General features: G+C 43.9%; 1 non-coding gene across 1 annotated transcript; it reads left to right on the top strand.

The window, feature by feature from the left end:
• Positions 1-24,677: 24,677 nt before the first annotated feature.
• Trnav-cac (transfer RNA valine (anticodon CAC)) lies at positions 24,678-24,750 on the top strand. Its single transcript has one exon. It is a non-coding gene; the product is annotated as a tRNA-Val (tRNA).
• The last annotated feature ends 2,261 nt before the right edge of the window (positions 24,751-27,011 follow it).

Genomic DNA, 27,011 nt, shown 5'->3' with positions numbered 1-27,011 from the left:
GAGCAGCAAATCTGAAAACAAAATCCAAACTCTGAGGGCTGGGAGAGCCCCGCCCACCTGCATGAGTTGGGTGTGGTCCACTGGGAACACCCATCCCTGCTTCCGAAGTGGACTTCTCTGAAGTCCAGGGAGCCTCTCCCACTGCACCATTCTGTCTCTTTCTAATCTGTCTCTTGCTTATCTTCCTGCTTGTCCTTTCTTCATTGTGTCCTGCTTCTTTCTGGGTGTCTGCCCCTCCCCTCCTCCTCTCTCATTTTCTCCCTCCCCTATCGATCTCCCGACCTCTGCATTAGCATTCACAACCTCCGGCACCAGCCACTTAGGCCAGAAAGACAGCTCCTTGGAAACACAATTGAAATATTTTTATAAATGACCAGCGGAGTTTGAGTGACATGCCCTTCTTAGGCTAAATAAAATTAAAGTTAAACCTTCTAAAAAATACATGAGGCAAACATCCTCTGCACATTTCATTATGCAAATGCAGCTGTCCGGTGCTGCACAAATTAGTCCTCCTTTTGAAATTCGCTGCTGCTTCTCTTCCCTTTGCATTCCTCTTTTTTTTCCTCTTCTGGGTTGAGAGAAAAGGCTTTGTGATTTCAGGCCGACAGCTGGAGTCTGGGGGAGAGGAGGCTGGAGGGTGGGAGGATGGAGAACTCCTTCGGATTTCCTCTTTGTCCCGGTTCTTCCCTCTCTTTGCCGGGAAGGCAGTGAAAAACAATGAGCACCAGAGGACGCCGGCCTCACCCTTTCTCTTTCAAACTGCTTTTCAGGGTCTGGCCAGGAGAGGTCAGTCTGGGGCTGGGAATGGGGCTCCCAGGAGTGGGGGCTCTGCGATCCTTCAAGCTAGGGCTGTGGCTGCCATCCGCCCTGATACACGGGAAAGGCTGACCAATGACAGTTCTCTGTCCCCCAGGTCCAGACGCACCTTCCCCAGGGCCTCAGGCATGTCTTTTCTGTTTGCCTGAATCCCGGGTGGCAACTGGGGAACTTGAGCAACTTTTCATACATGGTGTCTCCTCTGTGCCCAGCCCAGGGTCTGGGAGACTTTAGCTTTTAGCAGTGAGTGGTTGCTGCCCCTGGGTGAGGGTGGCAGGGGGAGGGGAGGAGTATGGGGTGATTGGGATAGATGGGAGCCAACCACCTGCCCAAGGCCAGCTGCTCAGGTCACATAGGGAAGACTGGTCCCTCTAACCTTCCCTGCCCGAGGGTGAAATGCCACCATCAGAATAATTTATTTGTCCCTTGGTCCCCTGGAGGTGAAAATGCACCAGGAAAAGGGAACCAAATAAGTTATAGGAAGGTGTAAATTACTTCCTAGAATCTCAGCATTTGAATGTGTCTTAGAGGGTTTCTGATTTCGTTCTACAGATAAAGGGACAGAGATCAAAATGGACCCGATGATGTGCCAAGGCCCCAGGCCTGATTAGAACAGGCTCCTGGTTCAATGCTGTCTTAATTGGTTCAGCTGCTATAACAGAACACGGTGGACTTTTGAACAACAGAAATTTCTCACAGTTCTGAAAGTCCAAGAGCTAGGAAAGAGACCTAAGTGTGATTGTGTATATGGTCTGTTTCTTACTTTTTCACTCAACTGTTTTTAAAATTAATTTGTGTTGCTAAACACATCTGTTTCACTATTGCTGTCTGTTGTCTGGTACTTCACCCTAAGTTGCCACCAAATGTTACTTTTGACTTCCCTGCTGACAGACACCGGTGGCCTCCAATTCCTTGCTGGGATGAACCCTTTCCAAAACGCACTCTGGTGGGTCTCAGCGGGAGTTCACCTGAGGCGTGCGCCTGGGTGGGGCTCCGAGGCCCTGCTGTGGCTCCCCTGGGCCACCAGTGGCTCTGGAGGCAACTCTGCCAGGGGAGGTCCCCTGGTGCCCACAGGTGTTTTCTCCTCCCACATTGTTCCTAACACTTGGTGTCATCTGTCTTGCCACTGGTTGCCAGGCTGACGGACTTAAAGGTGTCCTCTATTCTTGGTCTTTCTCTGGCTGCTGTGGGATTGTACATCTCTTCACATACCTACTGTGGAAAAGGATTTGTTTGGGTTTCACCTTATGTGAATGGCCTGGTTTTAGGTTTTTGTCCTTCTTCAGTTGTATTTTGCCTGTTGATTGGAAGGATTTCCTAATGTACACTGGCTCGACACATTCTTTGTTTTAGTTTTTGCCATATTTTCTATTACTCAGGTCACCTGCCTATTAACTCTGTGGTGTCCTTCTGTGAACAGAAGTTCTCAATTTCATTCTGGTCAAATCCATCATTTCTTTTTTGCCTTAAAGTTTGTGCCTTTTGGGGTCTTATTAAAGAAAGCTTCTCCTACCAAGGTCACAAAGATATACTTTTGCATTTTCCTCCATTAGCTTTATAGTTTTACATATCACATGGAGGGCCTTAATCTTCTGGATTAGTTCAAGTTTTTATGTATTGGAAGGAGAGATTTAAGGTTTTTTGAAATTTGTATGGTAAGCTAATATTCTTAGCCTTACCCACTAGCAAACCACCTTTCCTCTAGTGCTTTATGATTTCACCTTTACCTTAGGCCTGGGTCTAAACACACACACAAACTAAACATCTCCCCTGGATTCCCTCTTCTGTTCCAATGGTTTATTTGTCAGTGCCCATGTCAATATTATATTTTCCTTTTTTTTATTTAAAGAAGTTATTACAGTAGTCATTAGGACTATTCACAAATAGTCTAATTCTACTTGTATGGGTAGATTTTTTTATCTTTCAAGAAAATGGTAGGATTGCATTTTCCTGTTCACTTGGAGTTAGCTGTGGCTATGTGACTTGGCTTGGACAATGAAATGTGAGCACAAGTGACATCTGACACTTCTGGGAGAAAACTTTCCGAACTGGTGTATAATTCACCATGTCCCCTTGACAAACTGTGCTGTTCCAGGTTTGGTAGGATGCTGTCAGCCTTGGATTCTGGAGTGTGGAAACAGAGCAGAGCCTTCAGGCACCCATCCTGCACTTGGAGGTTTTTGTTTCTGCAGCAAAACCTGGCCTGTCCTAACTCTAATTATTGCCATGGTTCATACTAATTTTAATAGCTGATAAGATACATTCCTTCTCTTTGCTCTCCTTTGAAAGATGATGTAGTTTTTTGTGACTTTTGTTCTTACATTTTAGAATTTTTCTGTCAATGTTTTAAGATATTCTAATTGAAAAAATATTCACTCATACAAGCAGTTTAGAGCAAAGGTGTAACAGAGGCTGGGGGGTTTAATATTGTTGAAATATAAAGAGATTTAGTTTTAGTTTTTCTAAAATTATTTTTTATATTTTTCCACATTTTTGTTGGTACATTAGAGTTGAACATAATGGTGGGATTTATTGTTACATATTCCTACATGCACACAATGTAACAATATAATGTGTTTAATATCATTCCCCAATATTTCTCCTTTTCTTTCCCTCCTCCCATTCCTGGTCCCTTTCCTCTATTCTACTGACCTCTCTTTGATTTTCATGAGATCTCCACCTTTCTTTTTCTTTTTCCCTCTCTAGCTTCCACATACAAGAGAAAACATATGACCCTTGACCTTCTGAGTTTGGCTTATTTCATTTAACACAATGTTCTCAAGTTCCTCCATTTTCCTGCAAAAATAACATAATTTCACTTTTCTTTGTGGCTGAATAAAAAACTCCATTGTGTATATGCACTACATTTTCCTTATCCATTCATCCACTGATGGACATAGTTTCAGTTAAAAATTCACATCTGAGTGCCACACCTCCAGATACTTCCCTAGCCCTCAGCCCATGCCAACCTCTTGCCACTTTTCCTGCTCATCTTTTCCCTGTCTTCTCTTCCTGATTTTCATTTTTTTTGCACTCCCTCTTTTCCATGAATAACAAGTTCCTCCTGAATCTCATGAAGAGAAGCTTTCCCCCTCACCCAAACTTTTGGTCCCATTGTTACTCTGTCCTCAGGGAATTCACCTTTTATTTCACACTTATCAGGAGACTGTTCTAAATAATGACAGTTCTCACCTAAAAGGAATTCTGATGCTAGCCGTTAAGGTAATACAAAATTACCCACTTAGTTACACTTCAAATATTCTGGGAGGGCTGGAGATTTAGCTCAGTGGTACAGAATTTGTCTAGAATGTGCAAGCTCCTGGGTTTAATCTCCAGAACCACCCACCCGACAAAACAAGATGCATAAAAAAATTAGGTAGCTCTTGAGCATGGTGTCAGGGCAGAGTTGTTCAGAAGACATAAGTTCACATAGAATATTTTGTAAAACAATTCATTTTTTTATGGATAAAAAATTAAATTCTAAAAATTAAATTTAATTCTAAAAATTAAATCAGAAAAACAGAAGGAAACGTCTGACTTCTATTTCTAACTTTAAAAGTAAAGGTAGAAATCATACGTATGGAAACTGATGGGTTTAACTACATAAAATAGTAAAACTGCTAAATGTCTAATTAGTACAAGAAATTTAAAAGTACATTAGTTAGCTTTATGTTGCTATAATAAATACAAAAGGTAAGTCAGTTCATAAGAAGATTTATTTTGGCTCACATTTTTAGAGGTTTCAATTCATGATTGCTTGGCCCTATTCCTTTTGGGCCTGTGGCAAGGCAGGACATCATGGCAGGAAACCATGTCCACCTCATGGTGGCCTGGAAGCAAAGAGACAAAAAGGAAGGGGCCAGGGTTCCAGTACCTGCTTTAGGACCTCACCCCCAGCGACCCAGCTTCTTCTCATTAGGCTCCACCTCCTAAGAGTTCTACTACTTCCCAGCTGCACCACAGGCTGGCAACCAAGCCTTTAGCATTGGGTCTTTGGGGGACATTTAGGATCCAAACCATGTAAAAGGGCAATCAGTAAACTTGGAAACTTTTATGAACAGGACAGGAAAAAGTTGGTACCTTCAGTAAATAAAGTATTCCTCAGAAGAAGAAAGTCCTGCAACACAGTTAAGAAAGAAAACAATCACATGAAGAGGCAATTCCCCAAGGAGGAAATTGAAAATGCTAAAAAGTTAATATACAGAAAAAAATCAGATTCATTTATAATAAACCAAAAACTAATTTTAGAACTCTTCCAGGGATGTTGTTTAGAATTGTATTGAATTTATAGATAAAGTTGGGGATAATTTCCTCTATTAATTTAGAGAAATTAATTATTATCTTTTAATAGTTTGTAGTATTTTTCATAAAAGTTCTTTGTGTTTTAGGTAGGTTGGTTTCCAGGTATTTTATATAACTTATTGGCACTGTGATTAACACTTTTTTTCCAGTTAAGTCTGAGGTAGGTGGACTCCACTGGCAGCTGGGGCAGAGATGTTTAGTTTCATCTCTTTCTCCAGTTTACTTCCTCCCACTTGCCAAGGACTCCTACTGAGCTCTTATTGACCCCTTAGGTGTTGGAGGGCAGGGAGGAGTAACCAGGAAGGGAGAAAGTATTTCCCTAGATGGTGCTGTCATAAGGGGTACATGGTGGTTTCCTGCTAAACTTAGTTTAGTTAGAATTCCTTCCCTACATGCCCCCAGCTCCCTGAAGGGGATCAGAGAGTTTAGCCACCCTTTGGTTCATGTGGTTGAGGACGAGGATGGGTCTAGATCTAAGCAACTGAGATCTGGGACAGCGAAGGGGACATCACTGAATGATCAAACTCCAGTCAGATGTCTTTCCTGCTCCTGGTTTGCATGTGTGTTCAATTGCATGTGGCTTTCAGGCCAAGGACCCTCTGTTCTTGTCTTCATCCTGATTAGTTGGCTAGACTGGGCTGAGGCTTGTTGGGGAGGCAAGCCCTGGGCTTGGGTATGTGGGAGGCTGGGCCTCTGCCCCTCTCAGGCATGATTGGGTTTCTGGGACACACCAGTTTCATCCTCCAGGTCTGGGAAGAAGAAAGCCCCCTTCCCAGATAACAGAGCCCCCGAACTGCGTTAGTTATGGATTGAACATTCTGTTTGAGTCAACAGGGCCATGGGGCTTGACCAAGCTGCAAGGAGCATCCATGTCTGCCTCTTGTAGATGCAATTCCTTTTAATTCTGAAAATAATTCTAAGAGATAGTGTTATCAAGACTCAATTCAAGAACACCGTCCAAGGTTAAACATCCAGATAGTAAGCAGCAATGCCATAGAAGTCATCAAATTACCTTCCTACCAGGAAAAAAAAAAAAAAAAAAAGCCTGCATCTCCATATTTTTTCTGCACAGGGGCATTGAATTTTTTGATCTTTGATCTTTGGTTTTGGTTGGTGAAAGTTGATACCATAATGTTAATATTTCTTTTATTATGTGTCAAGTCAACCATCTTTCCTGGTGTAAGAGCAATCTCCTTTAAGGTGAATGTTTGTCTGTATCTTTTGCCCAAATATTCATTAATTTGTATATGTTCTTTCTCCTTTCATAGAACTGTTTGTGACATGGCTTAAAATGTTTTTCTAAGTGAGGCACAGTGGCATGCATCTGCAATCCCAGCTACCCAGGAGGCTGAAACAGGAGGATGGATAGTTTAGCGTCAGCCTTGGCAACATAACAAGACTCCATTTAAACACAACAACAACAAAAAGTCTGCACTGTGAGCCGGGAGCAGTGGCACACACCTGTAATCCCAGTGACTAGGAGGCTGAGGCAGGAGGATCACAAGTTCAAAGTCAGCCTCAGTAAAAGCGAGGTGCTAAGCAATTCAGTGAGACCCTGTCTCTAAATAAAATGCAACATAGGGCTGGGATGTGGCTCAGTGGTTGAGTGTCCCTGAATTCCCTCCCTGGCATCTCCACCCCAAAATTCTGCACTATGGGTATGCAGGCCCTGGGCTCCATCCCCAACACTGGGGAAAAAAAAATCCAGTTTATCATTTGATTTTTGCCCTTTTATTGTGCTATTTCCCATCTCACCAGATTTTAAACGAGGTAAATTTAATTTTTATATGATAAATTAATCAACATTTTTGATGACTCCGAATTTGGGGATCAGAATGAGGAAAGCTTACCCTTTCTAGTATTACATTTGTAAAATGTTGCCATTTTTTCCTAGAATTTTATGGTTTCATTTTGTAAAAAGGTAAGTTTTTTTCCTTCTTGAGTTGATTTTGTTATAAGGTGTGAGATAGGGATCTAATTTTTCTTGTTTTATTTTTTTCTTAGATGATTACCTAAATGTCATAAAAGTCCTATCTTCAACCCTTTTGAAACTGTATCTCTGGGTTCCTTCTGTTCAGGTGATTTGTTCACCTGTGTTATGGTTTAGATGTGGTGTCTCCAAAAGCTTACGTGTGAGACAATCCTGGAAGGTTTGGAGGAGAAAGGATTGGATCATATCCTTAACCTAATCAGTGAGTTAATCCCTGATGGGATTAACTGAGTGGTAACTGGAGGCAAGTGGGTGTAGCTGCAGGAAGTGGTTCATTGGGGACTTGGCTATGGGGCATATATTTTGTATCTGGAGAGTGGAGTCTGATCACCATGTGAGCTGCTTCCTTCTGCCACACTCTTCTGCCATGATGTCCTGCCTCACCTTTAGCCCTGAGAAATGGGGCCAGCCACTTATGGACTGAGACCCCTGAAATTATGAGTCCCTAAATAAACCTTTCTTCCTCTACAGTTGTTCTTGTTGGATCCTTTAGTCACAGCAGTGAAAAAAGTTGACTAAAACAACCTGTTCATGTCATGTGCTGTTGGTGTCTTACATATGGTAGCTCTCACTTTCTCTTTTCATATCTGGTAAGACTAGTTCTGTTTCTACCAACCAATACTCTTCTACAAAAATATATCTTCCTAGTAATTCTTGCCTAATTATTTCAAGAGGTCATTATTTATTTTGGAATTCTCTTTTTAGATCTCCTCCAAAATACCCAATCAAAAACAAATAAGCAAAATTTAAAAAATTCGCAAACATTAATTGGGAGGCAGAATCACATCAAATCTATATACATTAGTGGAGTCTGACATATTTTTAATGTTGAATCTTCATATCTAAGTCTTCTATTGCTGCATAGTATTTTTAGTTTTTTTCCCTAGATTGTCTATGTTTCTTGGTTTAATTTTATGTATTATGTTTTCTTCTGTTGCTATTCTAAGTGTGTGTTGTTTTCTTCCATTATAACTTCCAACTGGTTATTTGTATAAATATTTTGTCATGCTAATTTTATAACCAGTCAACTTAATAAACTTTCTTTTATTTGTAGTATTTTTAGTTGATTATCTTGAATTTTCCAAGTAAAACAATCATATCAACTGGAAACTATGAATATTTTATTTCTAATAGTCACATCACCAGAACAATGTTAAATAATAGGGAGTATCGTATGTCTTGGTGTTGTTCCTGACTTCAGCGGGGGTGCTCACATTGTCTCTGCATTAAACATTACTGTGGCTATTGCACAAATATATCTCTGATCATAATAAGGAAGTATCCATCCATTGCTCATTTGAAAGAGGCTTTACAAAACAAGCATGGGTGTGAATTTTTCAAATGTTTATCCAGCATTCATGAGGATGATCCAAGTGATTTTCTTCTTTTGATCTATTGATGTGCCAAATTGCAAAATGATTTGGTAACATTCAATCATTCTTGAATTCCCAGAATAAACTTTACTTAATGCTATTTTTTAAAATGGGCCATTGATTTGTTTTCTAATTCCCCGCCCCCTGGGTATTGGGGATTGGACCCAGGGGCACTTAACCACTGAGGCACATCCCCAGCCTTTTTTGTGTTTTATTTAGAGACAGGGTCTTGCTGAGTTGCTCAGGGTCTCACTAATTTGCTGAATCTGGCTTTGAACTTGCAGTCTTCCTGCCTCAGCCTCCCAAATTGCTGGGATTATAGGCATATGCCATTGTGCATGGTTTATTTCCTAATATTATATGTGTATATTTTTGTTGTTGTGATATTGGTAATTGATATTAGGTTGCTATTTTCTTTTCATGATTTGCCTCATTTCGATGTTTCTGTTATGCTAGTTACATAAAAAAAGACTGTGAATTTATTTTTCCCCTTTTTGTGTAGTCCTAAGAAGTTCATACAGCATCAGTTACCTGTTTTTGAAAGGTTTCTTGGAGTTCTGTGATGTTATCCAGGCTTGATGCTCTTGGAGGAGGGGAGTAGCATTTGACAGCTATAGAACTTACCTGTTAGATTGCTTGACTTTACTATGACTAGTTTTCTCAATTTACATTTCCCTTCAAATTTCTCTTTTTGCCTAGGTTCTCAAATCATTTTGTGCAATGATGAGCAAAATAATGTCACATTATGTTTTAAATTTTATTGGTTTCTATAGTTATTTTCCCTTATAATTCTGTATTTCTTGACAAGGCTCCTAATAATTTATATTTATTCCCTTTCAATATATATAATCATTTGGATTTATATATTAATTCTACAGTTCTTTAATTCTACTTTCAAATAACCTGTGCTTGCTTTCTGCTTTCCATAGCTTGAGTTTGTTTTTTTCCTAACTCCTTGAGTTCAGTTCTTATTTATTTTCATTTACCTTATTTTTACTTATTTTTATTTTCATTCTTACCACTGACAGAAAAATATTTTCATGAGGATTATTTTAAAGATATTTCCAATTTCAGTTTTGTTTTCCTCTTTGTTCTAAGTGCTGCTTAAGAGAAACAATGAAAATTTCTGAGCAGAAAGGATTTTATTTCAAATTTCTAATTTTATTGCATTTTATTCTCAGAATGTGGTTCATATAGTCTCTACTTTCTGAAGTATGTTGAGGTTTTCTTTGTAGCTTAAGATTTTCAGTGTTTTACTTTTCTGTTTTAAGGGTATTGAGTTGAAAAACATATAAGTGTGTATGTGTGTGTGTGTGTGTGTGTGTGTGTGTGTGTGCTAGAGTAATTTTATGAATCTGATTAATTGTCCCTTTATATATCCTTAATTATTTTCATTTACTTCTGCTATTGACGGGGTGGTCAACTGTAACCATGTCTGACTTCTACGGTGCCTCTCTTTCTTCTTGTGTATCCTGTGGTTCTACTTTAAGGATGCTGATGTGATGACATTTGCGGAGTAAGTACTCCTGGCTGTTAGTGGCTCTTTGGCCATGGTGCTCCATATCATTAATTGTCCCCTTTTTCTGTGTCTAGTCCCTGCCCCCAAGTTCAATCTTGCCAGCTACTAAAAATTGTGCTCTTTGCTTTCATTTTATTTGTGCTTGAGTGGTATATCTTTGCCCATTTGTGTGTTTTCAACCTCTGTAAGAAATTGTGCTTTAAGATATAGAAGAAATTTAGACTTTATTTTGTGACTTAGTCTGAGAGCAAATATTTTTAGTAGGTAAAATTCATATAAACTAATATGACAGGCATGTTTGGTCTTAGCTATCTTCTTTAAATCAAGTTTTGTGTTATGCTTCCTTATTTTATTGCTACTTCATTTTTTCAATCTTTTACCCAATATTCTATTTTATTTGCTTGTATTTTGTATATGGATTTTTTTCTAATAATTTGGAAGGCTTGCATTTCCCCTCAATAGTCTCTGTATCCATATTTATATCTATATCTATATCATTATGCTTTTTTTCCTTAGTATCAATTAACAACTTTCTGAGAGTGAATTAGTATGTTTTCAATTTTCCCTTACCACTTTAGTTTTAGTTGGTTGTATTGTTACTACTGTTCTAGTATTTTTTACTATTTTTCTACATGTTTTTCTTTTAAACCTTTAAGTGTGCATGTAGGTCTATCACTTACTTTATTAGCTTCAGATGTTATCTTCAACAATAAGGCAAAAACAAAACAATTGCTAGCCCACTTATTTACATTGCCTTCTACCCTCTCTTCCCTTCCCCCAGTCAAGTTTTGTTAGTTATGGAATTTTTACATTGTCAGGAGCATAACCCTGATGCTTGCTTCTGTCGTTGTAATTTCTGCATTGCTTTAGTCTTGGTCTTACTTTCAGTTAAATGGATTTAATGTGGCCCTCAGTTCTGCTGTAGTTTCTTCCATCCATCCTTTGATTGCCCTGAAATTATTCTCTTATGGATTCTTCAAGCTCATGAGGCTGATGTTCTCAGGTTCTTGTGTATCTGTTAATGCTGTCTTTATACTGAATTGATGTTTGCCTAAATACAGCATTCTTAAGTCACACTTTTCATTTCTTTGCATTAAATAATGTTGTGGAGATGTCTGATGTCATGCTGACTTTTGTCTCCCATTTTTGGGCACCTTGAGTTTTTGGGTTGAATATTTCAAAAAATCCTCTGTCTTTAAAGCCCAGTATCTTTACTGCATTTAATCACTCTTTTCTAATTTTTTCTTGGGACACACTAGATCTTTTCAATCTATAGATTTAGTTCATTTTTATTTTTTGAAAATTAAAATAAGTCCTATTTTTAAATATTTGCTCGTTTTATGTAGACACAAATTGCATACATTTGCCTTTTATACTTACAATTTCCTTTCTTCCACTTTTTTTGACTCCTTATTAATTTCTCTCACTTTCCCCAGTCTGTCTTTCTTATCTCTTCTTATGCTTTCAGCAGTGTCTCTGTTGGTTTCGTACTTTTCTTGCACTTATTTTCTGAATGATACCATCTCATAATTTATATCATTTACTATGTATATATTTATATATATTTTATATATTTATATACTTTATATATATTATATATACATTTATATATATTTATATATTTTTGGTATTGGGGATTGAACTATATACATTTTATATACTTTTATATATACTTTATATATCTATATACTTTATTTATATTATATATATTTATATACATACTTATATATATATATATATTTTTTTTTCATCTTGGGGATTGAACTCAGGGGTACTCAAACACTGAGCCACATTCCCAGCCCTTTTTTGTATTTTATTTAGAGACAGGATCTCACTGAGTTGTTTAAGGCCTTGCTAAGTCGTTGAGGCTGTCTTTGGACTTGTGATCCTCCTATCTCAGCCTCCTAAACCACTGGGATTACAGGGTGCACCACCATGTTGGCTTTGCTATATTTTTAAAAGGGACATTGTATCTTTTTTTGTCTTCATGGTTTATAGAACTAATTACTTCATTGAGTGTTAAGAATTTCCATGGTATTATGTGTGTTCATCTTCTCCATGGCAATATTTTTCTGGAATGTGAACATTTACTATTTATTTTTCATCTCTCTCCTTTTTTGTTGTAGTATCTTGATTTTGGAGATCCTATGGTGGTTCCTTTTTTATTAATTCATCTTTGAATGGAGTGGTTTCTTTCCAGACCAGCAGTTTGCATGATGTTCTGGATTTGGGGGTGGGGCATGGCCATATTCTGGACCATCAGAAATTCTATGGGACCATCAGTGTAAGATCCTTTAAGCTTTATTTCTCTCTAGTCAAGGGGCAATGACAGCTGCAGCCACCTCATAATGTAGAGCCTCTGTCCTCTATCCCACCTCACAGGCTGACTGCTTCCTCTGAATATGACTTGCAGTGTGACCTGTCATACAACTCCACAATCCCTGCTCTATTTTATGCCAAAACCAAGTGCCCACTACCAGCCACTATACCTGTTCTCATTATTCCCAACAAGGGAGTGCTATTCTTTGACCATGGGTGTGGCACTGACCTGGGAGAGCTGTGCTTGGCCAGTTCCTTCTCAGCTCTGTTCCACAGTCATTCTCTCTTAGCACCTTTCGCACCCAGTTGAACTCCTCTGCCTTTTCTATGTCTCGTGGCCTGAGTTTATAGATCTGTGTGCTAGCTTTGTCAAAGATAGAATTTCTTTCTTATTCTCCTATTACTCTTATTTGACTTTTCAAGGGAAGTATTTTTCTCTTAAGGGAAGCACCCATTTCTTCTTACCCCAAACTCATGAATAACCCTTTTTTCCTCAACACCTATCTGTATGTATCTTTCGAGTTTTTATTTTTGCTGCCAACTGATGGATGCTCTTCCCGTATCTTCCCATTCAAATTTTTGAGATAATTTGGGCAATCTATGAATAACTACCTTCTTTATTTAGGTAGGACTTCTGGAAACTTGAAACACCTGAGTCAAGTTTGTTTCACTAGTCAAGTAGCTATAGACAAGGGTCTTCAATGGCACTAGAGAATACAGCAGTCTGACTGTGTTCTTTGCAGGAGACTATGGGCAAAGGGATTTGTTTAGGTAAAAATGGTCCAAGCAGCCAGAAGCAGTGGCACATGCTTGTAATCCTAGATCCTGGAGAGGCTGGGAAGGAGGATCACAAGTTCAAGGCCAGACTCAGAAATTTAGTGAGACCCTGTTTCAAAATAAAATCTGAAAAGGGTTGTGGATGTAACTCAGTGGTAGAGTTCCCCTGGATTCAGTCCACAGTACCACCAAAATACAAAACCCAACAAAGTCCAGGCAGTGACTTGAGCTCAGGTCTGAGCTGGGAGTTTGGAACAGAGACCAGTGTTGTCTTGTTACCTGCAGTCCCTCTCTTACAGCCTGAATTGTGTACCCCCATTTCCAAAGTCATAAGTTGAGATCCTAACCCCGTGAACCTCAGAATGGGACTGAAGCTGGACACAGAGTCTCTAAAGAGGTAATTACATTGAAGCAAGGCCATGTGGGTGGAAACTAACCCAAGATGAATGATATCCTTGTAAGTAGAGAAATCAGGACCCAGACATGTCCAGAGAGAAGACCATGTGAAGACACCACAGGAAGATGGGCATCTACAAGTCAACGCGAGGGGCCTCAGAACAAATCAGTGAAGTCAACGTTTTTATGTGAGAAATGTGAAAGATTATATTCCTGTTGTTTAATCCTCAGTCTGTGGCAATTTTTTAAATGGCAGTCCCAGTGAACTGATACTCATTCTTTCCTTCTTCAGCCACAGTAAGCTTTCTTTTTTTTTCTTTTTCATTTTTAAATTTTTTAATTGGTTCTTCTTGGTTATACATGATAGTAGAATCCATTCTGATAAAATTATACAAGTGTGGAATCTATCTTATTCTAATTAGGACTCTAATCTTATGGGTAGACAGGATGGTGGGATTCACTTAGGTATTTTCATGTGTGTTCATAGGATAATTATGTTAGGGTTATTCTGTCTTTTCTATTCCTGTGCTCCCTCTTTTCCTTTTATTCCCCTTTGCCTAATCTACTGAACCTCTCTTCTTCCCCTCCCCCACTTTATTGTGGTTTAGCTTCCACCTATCAGTGAAAATGTTCAACCTTTGGTTTTTGGGGATTGGCTCATTTCACTTAGCATGATCAGAGTACACTTTCTGATGTGCAAAGTTGAATTCTGGTCTTCAGCACCTGCAAGATAAAGTCTAATGTGGTCTGCAGACCTTGTGACTTCTGATACCCCAAGCCCAACCTCATGCACTAAGTTCCAGGGATACCAGCGGATCATAGTTCTCTGGGTAGACCATGCCCCTTTGAACCTCCATGTCTCTGCTTGGAGGACTCCTTGGCCATACCTGGCTTACTCCTGCCTGGCTGCAAAGCCCACTCATACACCATCTCCCTGGGCAGCATTTGCTATCTGCTGCCTCTCCTGTGCACTCTGCATCTGGCTCATCTGCTTTGCACTGCTTACTCCATGGGCGCTCTTTTTGTATCCCTCTGCTAGAGAGGGAGTGTTTGAAAAGTCTTACTTTTCTCTTGACTTCCAAACTGAGGCTGAACAAGAAGGTATTCAATAAACTTTTGTTGAGTTGAGTTGAATTCTGGGTCTACAGGACCTTAGATCAATACCCTAAGGAGAAAATATAAGATAGGGTCTGGTTGCAATCTGGCTCCAGCTAAGCCTGGCATTAGCAAGTATGTCTCCTGAGAGTGTCTGATTTGCTGCTCTGGACATGCAGCTGGGGTGGGCTTGTTGACTGCAGGCCTGGCACAGCTGGTTGGAGGAGTGTCTGTCTCCATTTCTGTAGGGCAAGGGCATTTCTGATCCCTGGTCCTGTCTGCTCCAGGCCCAGCATAGTCCAGTGAAAGACAGTAGAGAGGTTCAAAGGTGCTTCAAGGGCAGGGAGTAGAGATTGAGAGATTGTCTTTTCCCTCAAAGAAGTCTGGGTTTGAATTTCAGCTCTGCCACTTAGTAGGTATGTGACTTTGTAGTAAGTAACTTAATCATGCTAAGTCCTATTTTCCTCATCTGTCACATGAAGATAATCATACCTACCCCCTAGTGGTTTTGAGAGAATTGAATGCAATTATCTATCTACGATTTCTTTCCTTCCTTCCTTCCTCCCTCCCTTCCTTCCTTCCTCCTTCTCTCCTTCCGTCCATCCCTCCCTCCCCTTCCTCCATCTATTCATCTGTTATTCATCTGTTGTCTGTCTGTCTATTCATTCATCTACCTGGTGCTTTACCCTATTCCTGGCACACACCAGTGCTCAGTAGATGTTAGTTTTACAAGTAAAAAGTGGACTTTTTCCTCATTTCTCTCCGTTTAAATGACAGAACTCCGAGAGAAGGACCTTTCCCAAGTGGTGTAGACTTTAGACATGCCCACATCACCCACGGGCCCAGAGTAACAATAACAACAATGCCAGCACATGCACACCCCTCACAAAACTTGGTAGCTCATGAAAGGCTTCTCTGCGCACCGTTCTGTAGTGCTCAGTCAGCAATCTACTTGACCCCACGGCAGGGAGGCCCAGGCATCAGAGAAGGAGGGTTGGAGTTGGGGTGGAGCAGCCCTGGTGTCCTGGGGGCCCTCCTTTCCCTTGCTGGGAGACCTGCATGCAGAAAGGTTTCCCAGAGTCCAGTTGAGCTTTTAAAGGGGTTTGACCCTGAAGGTCCTTTTCCAGGGTTTGGAGAGGAAGTAGAGGTGGCCTGGCCCTGGGCACCCTCTCTCCACTTGCCTGAGATAGTACCTGCCTGCTCTGCTTTGGTCTGCTCTCCCTGGCAGCCATCCCAGGCAGCCGGCCCCTCCTGCAAGCCATCCCGGAGGGCCATGTCCTCGTTCACGGACCATTGGGTGCAGGCTGCTGCTCTCTCTGCCTAATTGCTGGTGTCCTTGTTAACACCCTCCCTCTGCCTTCATGTCTCACACCCAGCCACCACTCCTGGCTCCCCCACGAGTGCCTCCCACTTGATGAACAAGATGTAAGTATACAAGTTATTAATCTTCCTACTGAGGCAATTACAGCCCCACAAAGTTCCTCCTTGGCCACGTTGGCTCTTCTATGACAACCTTATCAGGTTAGCAATTTCAGATCTGCATTAAGTGTTCAGAAATCAATTTTCAGCTTATTTTGTGTTGCAAAGTTTGCCATGCCTGAAACCGCACTGCTAATTGAACAAGAGCAATTGATGTTTTAGCAGTAATTAAAGATGGTAATTATGACCAAATCTCCCCCATGGCCCTGCCGTATTTGCTTTTGGACCTGTCAGAATGGCAGGCAGGCCAAATCAATCTTAATAAAGTTGATGCTTCAAAAGTCTCCCCAGAAGTGTTGTCACCCTCCAGGTGGGGACAATGGAGTTACGAGGAGCAAGGGGGATGGCTTATGGGGCCAGTCAGGTGGTTCTCAGGTGTGGCCAGTTTGGCTGCCTTGAGAGCTCGGCTGCTGTGGCATGGCATGAGAGTTGGGTGGGGGCTCCAAAGATGTAGATGGACAGGCACGTTTTTGCCACTGAAGTGCTTACAGCACACATGACACAAACTGATGTGTGTGCATGCACAGATTAACTTCAGAACACTTATTTTCATTCATAAATACTAGAAGGCCTACTATGTGCTAAGTGCTAAAGGAACAAAAATAAAAGATGTCTTCTCAAATGAACCCATGACAAGCACAAATGACTGTATTGTATTAAGGTTCTTCAGAGAGGCCCTGCAGGCCGTGTGTGTGTGTGTGTTTGTGTGTGTGTGTGTTTGTTTGTGTGTGTGTTTATTAGGGAACTTTGTGTCCCAAACTGTCTGCAAGCTAGAGAACCAGGGAAGTCATCAGCCTGGCTCAGTCTTACTTTAAAGGACTTAGCACCAGAGAAATGATGGTGTAATTCTCATTCTGAGGTCAAAGACTTGAGAACTTGAGAGTTGGTGTGAGTCCAGGAATCTAAAAGCCAGAGAACCTGGAGTTCTGATGTTCAAGGGCAGGAGAAGGGCTTCTTGCCTCTAGAACTAGGAAGGAGGGGCAAATTCACCTTCCCTCCGTTTTTTTGATCTCTCTGGGCCTCAGCCAACTGGGCGACGCCCATCCATAGGGTGAGGGCACGTCCTCTGCACTCAGTCCAGCGCTTTGAATGCTAATCTCTTGAGTTAAATGCCACTCTCACAGACATACCTATGCACATGCAGAGGGCCCGTGCAATTGAGCAGAGAGCCTGGCTTTGACAGAATGATCCCAAAGCTTACCACTCAGAATTGCTGGTGTGGCTTATTTGAGTGGCTGCTTCAGTGGCATCAGGAAGGGACAGACATAGGTTGATGGCAGCCTGCTCTCCAGTGATGTTGGGCAATGTTGTGAAATGGACTGTCCTGGGGAAGAGAGCAAGATGAGCAAGATACCTGACCGCAGTAATGTCCACCAACCCTCTCCTGATACACTGAACACCACAGGCATGTATAGAAGCATGGCTATTCATGCACCATTCACACCCTCGCAGGGCCACCCAGACACACATGCAAGTAGGTGGGACACACTGCCCCAATGTGGTCACACATGACAAGAGGCCCACACACTCATGCACACACAGCAGCATGCACAGACAGACCTAAGGTCACACATTCACATGTGCTCATGACGCACGGCTCATGAGATGCCATTTGCATACACGACTGGACACCCGGGGTGGATTTGTGCGCGTGCTCTCAGTTGATGGGAACGTTTGCCCTTTGGTTCAGGTGGCATCGGTTTAAAAAACGAGGTAATTTGGGAGCCAGACAGGTCTTCAATCAGAGGACTTACTTCTTTGAGGGGAGGAGGTGGGGATGCAGATGGGGTGAGTGCAAAGGAAGAGGCAGGAGAAAAGTCGAGCGGGGATCCTTGGGTTTCCTGTGGGCATGTGCCATTTTCCACTGCTTTGTCTCTGGTGGGGGATGTCAAGTTCCCTCTGATGGGTCCAACTTGGTCTTCACCCTCCAAATGTTCCGCCCCCTCCCTGAAAGGTCAGGGCCGAGTAATGCTGGCAGCTGTATTGGGAAGATATGAACTCATCTCTATAGTGGTGGGGAAGGCGAGTCAGAGTTTTCAAGTTCAAGTGCATTTTGTTCAACTCCACATTGTAGACAGAGGCCTCTGGTGGAAAGTGACTTGCCCGAGTTGAAAGCCCTGAAAGATGCATCTTGCCATGACTTGGAGGCACACTCTTCAGCAAATCATATGCCAGACTGCTGTGTCCAGTCCAGGCTCGGAGACACATGCCAGCTGGAGCCCAGGTTTTATTGGCTAGAATCATGCCTCTTATGACACACCTTGGTCCAAGCCGAGGATCTGTGTCTATGTGGTTAGTCCCCTTGTCACCAGATTGTCCCCTTCTGGTCCATGAGGTAAAGCAGAGACCTGCTTTACAAGGTCTTGACTAGCCTCCTTGTTCCTCTACACTGTCCCTGGAATCTTGCTTACTTTCCTAGTCAGGACTGTCTCCAAGGGGACAGCACCCCCCAACTCCCCTAGTTGCCCATAACAGCTTAAGCTCTTTTCCTTTGGTGCCATTTCAGGAAAAGAGAGAACATCTGGGCATTTCTTCCCAGCACTTCCTGATGCTAATCCCCTGGGCTTTTCGGACTTACAGACATAAACCTTGCAAGCACTTTCTAATCTCTGCCTACTCGAGGAAATAGCAGAAATTTTTGTGTTGGGAGATTCTGCCAGAGGGTTGGTTCTTGGTCTCAGTCGTGTCAGTACCTAAGTGGGACTCGGGTCTCTTGGCTGGCTGGGGCTGCTGTGGTACGACCTCAGGGGAGCCCATTTAGGCAGAGTTAAGGATTGGGATTAGAGTCGTGGCCGCTTGCCCACGATGTACCTGTAACCCTGTGTTCAACGCCCCATAAGCCGCTCCTGCCCCTTGCACCACACATTTCTCTTCAACTCCTCTCTCTCAGCCAGTCTGTGTTCCCGAAGCTCCTTCCCTGGATGGGTGATTGATTAATTGATTTACATATTTATTAAAATGTATTTTAGTAGCGTCTTTGCCTTTGATGCCAAATCTCATTTCCTATTGTGGGGCTGCTGACAGCCGGCATTGTAAATGCAAAGACACTTTACAAAACAATTTAAATAGCAATTGCCACCAGCTTAAAAATGAGCAAAACAGACAAATAAAATACTGATGAGGAAATTGGCAGCTTCAGGACAAGGAGGGCCAGGGGTTTCTAAGCAGCCAGCAGCAACCCGTGCTGGGATGGTAAAGGCCGTGTAATTGTCTCTTTGGAATGGCCCAGATTTTAGGTGTGGATGAAAGGAGGTTAACAATCCCTGCTCTTTGTGCAAAAGGGCCTTACCCTAAAGGAGACCTGTCTTCTGGGAACTTTTCCCAGCACAGGGGTACAGATGAAACAGATAAAAGAAGCAGTCAGGGTTTGAACCCTAGATCTTTGCCTTACAGTCTAGATTGTGTGGTTGTTTTTGGCTCCTCCAAGGAGTACTGTGCGCACCAGGGCTGGCCTAGAGCTCTCGGAGTCTAGCAGTCTGGCTGGGAATGTAGCTCAGAGGTAAAGCATGGTCTAGCATGTGTAAGGCCCTGAGTTCAATCCCCAGTACTGGAAAACAAAATCTATGAAACTTTAGGGGCCCGTGACACTCTGTGGCTCCATGATTCCATGCTTGCAAGGAGGGAGAGAAGGGAAGATGACTGGAGATGCAGTGGGGGCACCGTGCAGAACAGGAAGCCAGGACCAAGTCAGAATTCAGAGCAGGACATGGTTGCACAGTTCCTGAGAAAGGGCAGAGCTGAAATTTATTGAGAAAGAAGGTAAAAATCCCCAGAGATGAGTGGAGTTTGTTCATCCTCCTTGACCTCATGTGTCCACTGTCCTCTGGTTGCTTCCCACCTCCCTGACTGTGCCTTCCCGGCTCCATCACTGCACTTTGTCCCCTACCCTGACTCTGTCCCCCAAGTCCCCTCCTGGAGCTGCCTTCCCTCTGCTAGTTTCACATCCTGCACAAGCTCATTTGCAGCTATTCTCTCCTTTTCCAAGATGCACAAATGTTCAGTTCCAGCCTTGACCTCTTACCAGAACTCTAGTCTCATAAATCCAGCAGCCTGCAGGACATCTTTCCCTAAATGTCTTGCTGTCACCATAAAATGTCTAGAACCACATTCAGCATCTTCTCTCACCAACCACTGCTCTCTGCTCTACTCTCAGGCTTCTTTTTTTCTTGTACTCTTCTTTGATTAGTTTTCTGTATCCAGGCAGTTCTAAACAAATTTTTGTAAAAACCTATCTATGTTTTGGGTAGTCTTCTGAGCTTGACAGCATTTCTTTCAGCAGGTATGTATTGCTCCCCTCCTCTGTGTCAGGCACAGGACACAGGAGAGAAAGAAATAGCCTCAGACCCTCCCCCCGCAGAGGGCTGAAGCTCTGGTGCTCACTCTCTCTGCCTCAGGCCTCTCATGGGTTGCGATGACCTTACACACAAAACACTGCTTTGCTTCAGTTGGGAAGCTTCCAGAGTCTTCCACTATGGCTTAATTCAAAGCATATCATCCAGATATTTTTTTGTCAAAAATTTGGAGAGTTGGGTGGCCATAGTTCACGATAACCTATTGTATGGTTTATTAAGATAGCATGTGTGAGGTCCTGGTTTAATCCCGCATCAAACTCCAAAAAAGCCTAGAAGAGAGGAGCTCAAAATCTCCATGCATAAAGAAATGATAAGGAGATAGAAATGCTAATTATCCTGATTTGATCAGTACATGATGTATGCATTGATTGAAATATCATGCTATAGACCAGAAATATGTACAATTGTTACATGTTAATATAAAAATGTAGGGGGCACCTTGTTTTGTAAACAGCACTGTGCTAGGCACAGAGAGTGTGGAGATAGGGCCCTATGTGTCCACAGGGAATCATGTAGCAAACTAAAACCACAATGCAAGATATTCGCAAGGCAGCATTTACTGGTTTGTCCATTCACTTAATAGATGTTTGTTGAAGACCCACTGTGTGCTACCCACTGTGCTAGAGGCAGTGGCTGCAGAGTTAAAGGAAACAGCCCTTGCCTTTGAGGAACCCACACTGTGATGAGGAGAATGGAAGCAGGAAGCATGGGATGCTGTGGGGAAGTGTTGAGGGCCAATGACAAGGAAGCCTTCCTAGACTCGGCCCTGAGGATAAGCAGGTGTGATTGGCAAGTGGGAGAAGTGGGGCGGGCAAGGCGCATGTGCAATGCGCTGGGCTGGTGGGAGCACATGCGCAGTGCGCTGAGCTGGTACAGAGTGGTTTTGCCAGGCTGGCACGTGGAAAGGCTCAAATGTCCAGTGGTGGTGTTGACTGTAGGGCAGAGCGACTTCTTCTGCAGAAATGAGCAAAGGCTCCTGGAGAAGTGGGCCTTCAACTGCAGGATGAAGGGTGAGGAGGATTTGGTTCAGTAGAAATGAAGGGTGCACCGGACCAGCCAGCCCTCGCGGGTCTGGCCTAATCCACCTTTGATGTTCTTTCCTGCTTGACTCTGGAGGTCTTGACTCTGATCCAAAGAGGACAGGAAGCATGCATGGACCTTTGGGACCGTGTGTGAGTTCTTCTTATATGCTTGACGTGGATAAGAGATAGTGGGCGTGTTTAATAAGGAAAGCTGCCTCTGAGTGTGGGGAAAAGGGGTCTCACAGGACAAGTGGGGGCTCTCCTCATGTATGAGCATGTACCAGCCACTCCGCCTGCCAAGAGTGCCCGGTGACTCTTACGCTGGAATCCAGTACTCCGTGGACAACCCCAGCTGTGTAGGAAACTTGCCTCTTGTGGTTTTGGCTAGTAAGCAAGGAAACTTTACTCACTCACTCGCTCACTCTGTGACTCAATTACGGATGGAGCAGGTGATCTGGTGCACTGGGAAATAAGTTGGTTCCTGCCATTTATATTTCTTGTCATTATTTGCTTTTTGTTTTCTCTGAATATTTACTAAAATCTTTTAAAATGCCAACTGCCTCAGCTGTGCTGGGGGAGGCACTGGAGTCTTAAGGGCAGGAGTGCAGCTTGGGGACCGATGGGGTGGAGGCAGGGGCATCCCCATGGTGCACAAGAAACTCAGAAGGGAGGTAGCCCTCAGAAGGACAGAGTAGAACTGCCTCATCAGCTGACCCTCCTGCCTGGGACTGTCCTTCCTCAGCTCTCCTCCAATGAGCCTCTGGGCACTCTGGCTTGGTCCTTCACAATGGTCCTCTTTTCTCCCCAGACAGTGTGGTGCAATGGTTAGCACACTGGCTCTGGGGCTGGCACACTTGAGCTTGCATCTCCATGAGCCAGTTACTTAACTTCCCTGAGAGGATGTCTCCCTCCAGGGGTGGATGCAAGAAGCACAGAGATTACCTGGTCCTGCACTGCCCCAGTGCACACTCCACAATAGGTCTTTAATGAGTGATGGTTGTCATTGTCATTATGCAGAGGTGAAAAAGACATGGGGTTCTCTGATTTATGGAAGGAGAGGAAGGTGGAAAGGCAAAGGCTAAGTGCTGTGGTCTTTTATTCACATGGGGGAGTTAGGTCTGCTTGTCCTATCTACATCCTTGGGCCATCCCCTAGTGCCCTTAGTCACTGGAAGGAGCTAAGTCCCTCCACCCACGGGGACTGAACCCACAGCCTGGGCTTTGTCAGAGCCATAGGGCAGACTCCAGGACAGCACTGGATCCTGACCAGTCCTGTGGGCCTCCCTGAGTATGATGAACCCCATAAGGGGTGACTGGGAGGTGCCAGAGTTTCACTGATAGACCCCCACTGGCCTCCCCTCTCCAGCTCCCCTGGGCAGGAGCTCCCTCCTGCTCCCTTCCCCGGGAGCGCCATTCACAGCCATCCCCATGGAAACTGGGATGGGGACCCTGTGGGGGGATAAGAGAGGGATGAGGAGGGAGAATAATCAAGAATTATTTGTTTTGGGGAGAGGAAAAAAAAAGTGGAGAGGGAGAGTGGGAGGGAGGAAAGAGAGGAAGGCAAGGAGACACTGAGGAGAGAGAGAGAGATAGAGTGTGTGTGAGAGAGAGAGGAGAATCTTTTCTTTGGGGAAAAATGGAAATTTAATCAGATCAGTTTTTATAGTGCAAATAGAAAATCAGTTTTAATAAAGCCAAAAGGAAATGCAAAACAGCCGCTTGAGATGGAGATTGTGTTAAACAGACAGCTCTTTAGGAGTAGCCCAGTCTGGGATGTTTATTGTGAACAGACAGAGCAAGGAGGGGGGGTTCTGGCTGAATTTCAAATAGGCGTTTGATTTGGCTCTGGGGGTGGATGATGAGCCCCTCCTCCCACCCCTGGGCCCATCTGTCCAGAGAGGGCGCTCTCCCAAAATAATAAGGGGAGAGGGGGCCCAAGGGCAACAAGAGGCTCCTGACCTGGAGCAAGAGGAGTGGCCCTTCCTTTCCTATGGCGTGTGGCCCCCAGTTCCCACGAGGAGGTCCCCCAGCCAACCCTGCCCAAAGATTGGACTCTGCCCTCCACTGACACACCCCCATTTTCAGCGCCTGATTCTTAATTATAGTTCTGGCCCAGCTCTTGGTTTTATTGCTTTCATTTATTATAAAAAGACCAGTGTCTGTTGTTTGAAACGGCTATCTGGTCAAATCACGGTTGATAAGCAACACTGAGCTGTCTTTTTAAGACAGGCCAAATTTATCACACTTAAAAAAAAAAAAAAAGCAAGCCTTCAATGGCCTATTAGAAAATTTCCCCCCCTTTTCCCAGAGTGACATTTTAGCAAAAGGCTTTATTTTTCCCCACAGCTTTCACAAAGCCATCGCCTTGAAAGAGAGAGGAGGGAGGGAGGGTGAGATGCAGAGTACTTTTGAGGCTGCTCCGTAAAATATATGGAGAGGGCATAGAAGATAGCAGGATCTGTCCTAATGGGGCTGTTAGCTTAGAAGGAAAAGAGGGGGCCTCTGGCACGTGTTTGTCAGCTGTTAGTTTTGTAATTAGAAGAGAACGGCACTTTATGTTTTGGCAGTGGAGCTATTTGAGGCTATAAGGGAGATATGGGGTCTGGGCCAGAAAGATAGGTTGGGAGGAGGGACCTAGGAGGAGGGCTTGGGCTGGTGGCTCCTGAGGTCCATGTGCTCATCTGTCGTCTTTGAGGCTGACTCCAGGAAAGGAGTCCCTGCAGCACCTCTTCAGCAGGCTCCTATGTCTTTGCTGAGCAGCTGCCACCATGCAGTGGGGTGAAGTCAAGCAGTGGGCTGCTGGGAGCAGGGAGCAGGGTCCAGGCAACAACCTTCCTGCACCTGTGGAATCTCTGACCGTGTGCTGGCACTGGGAAGGGAGCCAGAGCAAGGCCATTTTATGGGCTCAGCTAGAAGCAAATGTTGTCCCTGGTTGCTTACAGGTTTGGCTCTAGAGGTCCAGGAGATGGGTGGCTCCTGGAGTGGGTGGCAGCATCCTCGGGAGATGTGTGCCTAATTCATCTGCAGATGTGCAGCATCCAGGCTCGGCTGTTGGAGGGGCATGGCAGGTGGAAGTTGAGACAGCAGGGGTCTCCTCCTCTTGGCCACCTGTCCTTCCTTGACTCCTCGAAACCCTCTGTGAAGCCTACTCCACCTTCCTTTGCTTCCTTCTTTCCTGGGTTCCTCCCAACATTGTTTCTGTGCACCTCATTGTGAACAAGATAGCTTTCCTGGGGCTGGGGATATAGCTCAGCTGGTAGAGTGCTTGCCTCACAAGCACAAGGCCCTGGGTTCAATCCCCAGCACCCCCCCAAGAAAAAAAAAAAAAAAACATAGCTTTCCCTGTTAAGCAGCTCCCTCCCTTTATTCTCCCCTGAGAACTAGGCCTCAGATGAATGTCTCAGACAGCAGTCTCCTCCCTGCTCTGCTGAGGTCCCTTCTCCATCTCACACCACTTAGGATCCCCTCCTTTTCCTAATGTGGGCATCAGCAGCAGTGGCGCCCATCTGGCTACCATGGATTGGGAGGGATTTGAAATGCAGGCACAAAGGCCCTGGGGGTTAGTCCGAAGGGCTTGTCCTTTGGAGTCAAAAAAGGCTGTATTTGAAATCAGCACTATCACTAGTTGACTGAGCTTAGGAACTTTATTTGACTTCTCTGAGTCTTGGTTTTCTCATCTGTAAAATAACACAGTGGTATTAAAAGACGAAATAAAACAATGAGTAAACCGTTTGTGCCACAGAACTAAGCGGTCACTAAATGCTAGCCCCCTTCTCAGGGGTGATTGTGTGGGCTAGGCAGAGCCAGGACCTCAGGTCTCAGGACAGGGTTCTTTGTTACCTCACAGATAGGCCATTTCTCATTTCTCTAAGCCTCAACTTCCTGCTTAATAATCCCCAAGATATTTCAGGTCTGAAGAGTCCTGGTCACTGAATCCATTCTGGAACTCTCTGGATCCTTGGTTGAAACCAAGGTGTTTCACCTTTCCCCAAAGATACTGTGGATCTGGACAATGCAGTTGAGAAAACAGGTCTTCCATGATCCAGGACTGCAAACCTTGGCTCCAGGTGAGAGACACAGAGTAGGACCACCAACCACTCCAGCTTGCCAAGGAATGAGGTGTTTCCCAGATGTAGTTCTTCCAGTGCTAAAAATGGGGACGTTATGGGCAAACCAGACTGAATCACTCATCCTTGGACAGGGTTGCATTCGGGTCTGAAAATGTTAGTTGATGTCCTCCCGTGGGTGAGGCACTGTAACAGGAGTGGTCACATGGACAGATTAATTGCCCCATAGTGTGTGATCAGGGGACTGACTGAATGAAGTGTAAGACACTCAGGACACCCCAAGAAGGTAGACGTGAACTCTGATTTGGTAGTGGTGATGGGTAGTCAGGAAGACTTCCCAAAGGAGTTGATGACTGAGGTGGGTTTTGAAGTCTGAATAGATGTTCACAGAGAGAGCGGAAGGAGGGCTAGGGCTAGGGCATGAGAAACTGGGCTTCGAGAGGTCTAAAGGGACATAATTAAGTTTTAGAACAAAATGGTTGGAATTGAGGGTGGGCAGTCAGGGGCTGAAGTTGACTTTCCCTTTCCTTGGAGCACGGCAAGGTGGCAGGGGCAGGGGCTGGTGTGGGATGTGATTTGGAAGAACAGCTGGAACCAGGGAAGAGTTGGAAGGCCCTCCCATTTAAGGATGGAGACATAATTTTTGCGGAGTGTCCTGGTTCCATCTCAGCCTTCCAAGACCAATGAGAATGTTACAGGGCTGCTCCATGCCAGGGATGCTTGGCTCCCTAGCATGGCTGGGTGCCTGGCCCCTGGCTAGAGGCCAGTGGCCCAGAGCCCAGGGAAGCCAGCTGGTGACAGGATAGAGTTGTCCTGGCTTTGGCCAGGCAGGCTGGTGGGCTCTGACCCAGACTGTGATCCCTGCAGGACCTCTACTTGGAGATATTTAGCTCTTCAAAAAGAGGTAAAGGCTGTGATCTGGCTCTGTCACGAGTGCCCGAGTATCCATCACTCCCATACACACTTTTTGTTCCCTTGCCTCAGCACTGGCTCGGGGACTCTGAGGGTCCAGCCTCTTTGGGATGAGACTGAGCCAATTAACCTGGTCAAGGTTAATTCTATCTCCCTCAGACCTTTCAGTCACAGGACCCGGAGTGACTGAGAAACTGGTCAAATCTGACAGGAGTGGGTCTCCATTCATAGACGAAACCTAGGGGTGGGGCTGTTAGACAAACAGCAATGAATGGCTGGTGGGCAAACCAAGCTTCCTCCTTTGACTCTTGTAGGAGAAAATATATAGTCTCGGTCCACCATAAATCTTTTTTCGAATAAAACAGCATCATAAACAATGAACCAGTAAACCAATCAGAAGCTTCAGGGCAGAATCCCATAGGATAGGGAGGAATCAGGCACCTGGCTTCCACTCTCAATTCTCATCTGCCCTTTATGTGGTGGCAGTAGATTTGTCCTTGAGGGATTTGTTGGTATTGGAGGCTCTGAAAGTTTTTTCTCCTGACCTAACACTATTTACCTATGAAAACAATTTTTTTAAGAAAACTCAAGGC

The sequence above is a fragment of the Sciurus carolinensis genome, chromosome 11 (assembly GCF_902686445.1).
Source record: "Sciurus carolinensis chromosome 11, mSciCar1.2, whole genome shotgun sequence".
In the NCBI taxonomy this organism is placed as follows: Eukaryota; Metazoa; Chordata; class Mammalia; order Rodentia; family Sciuridae; genus Sciurus; species Sciurus carolinensis.
The sequence above is the reverse complement of the archived record's forward strand: the minus strand, read 5'-3'. Positions and strand labels throughout refer to the sequence as shown.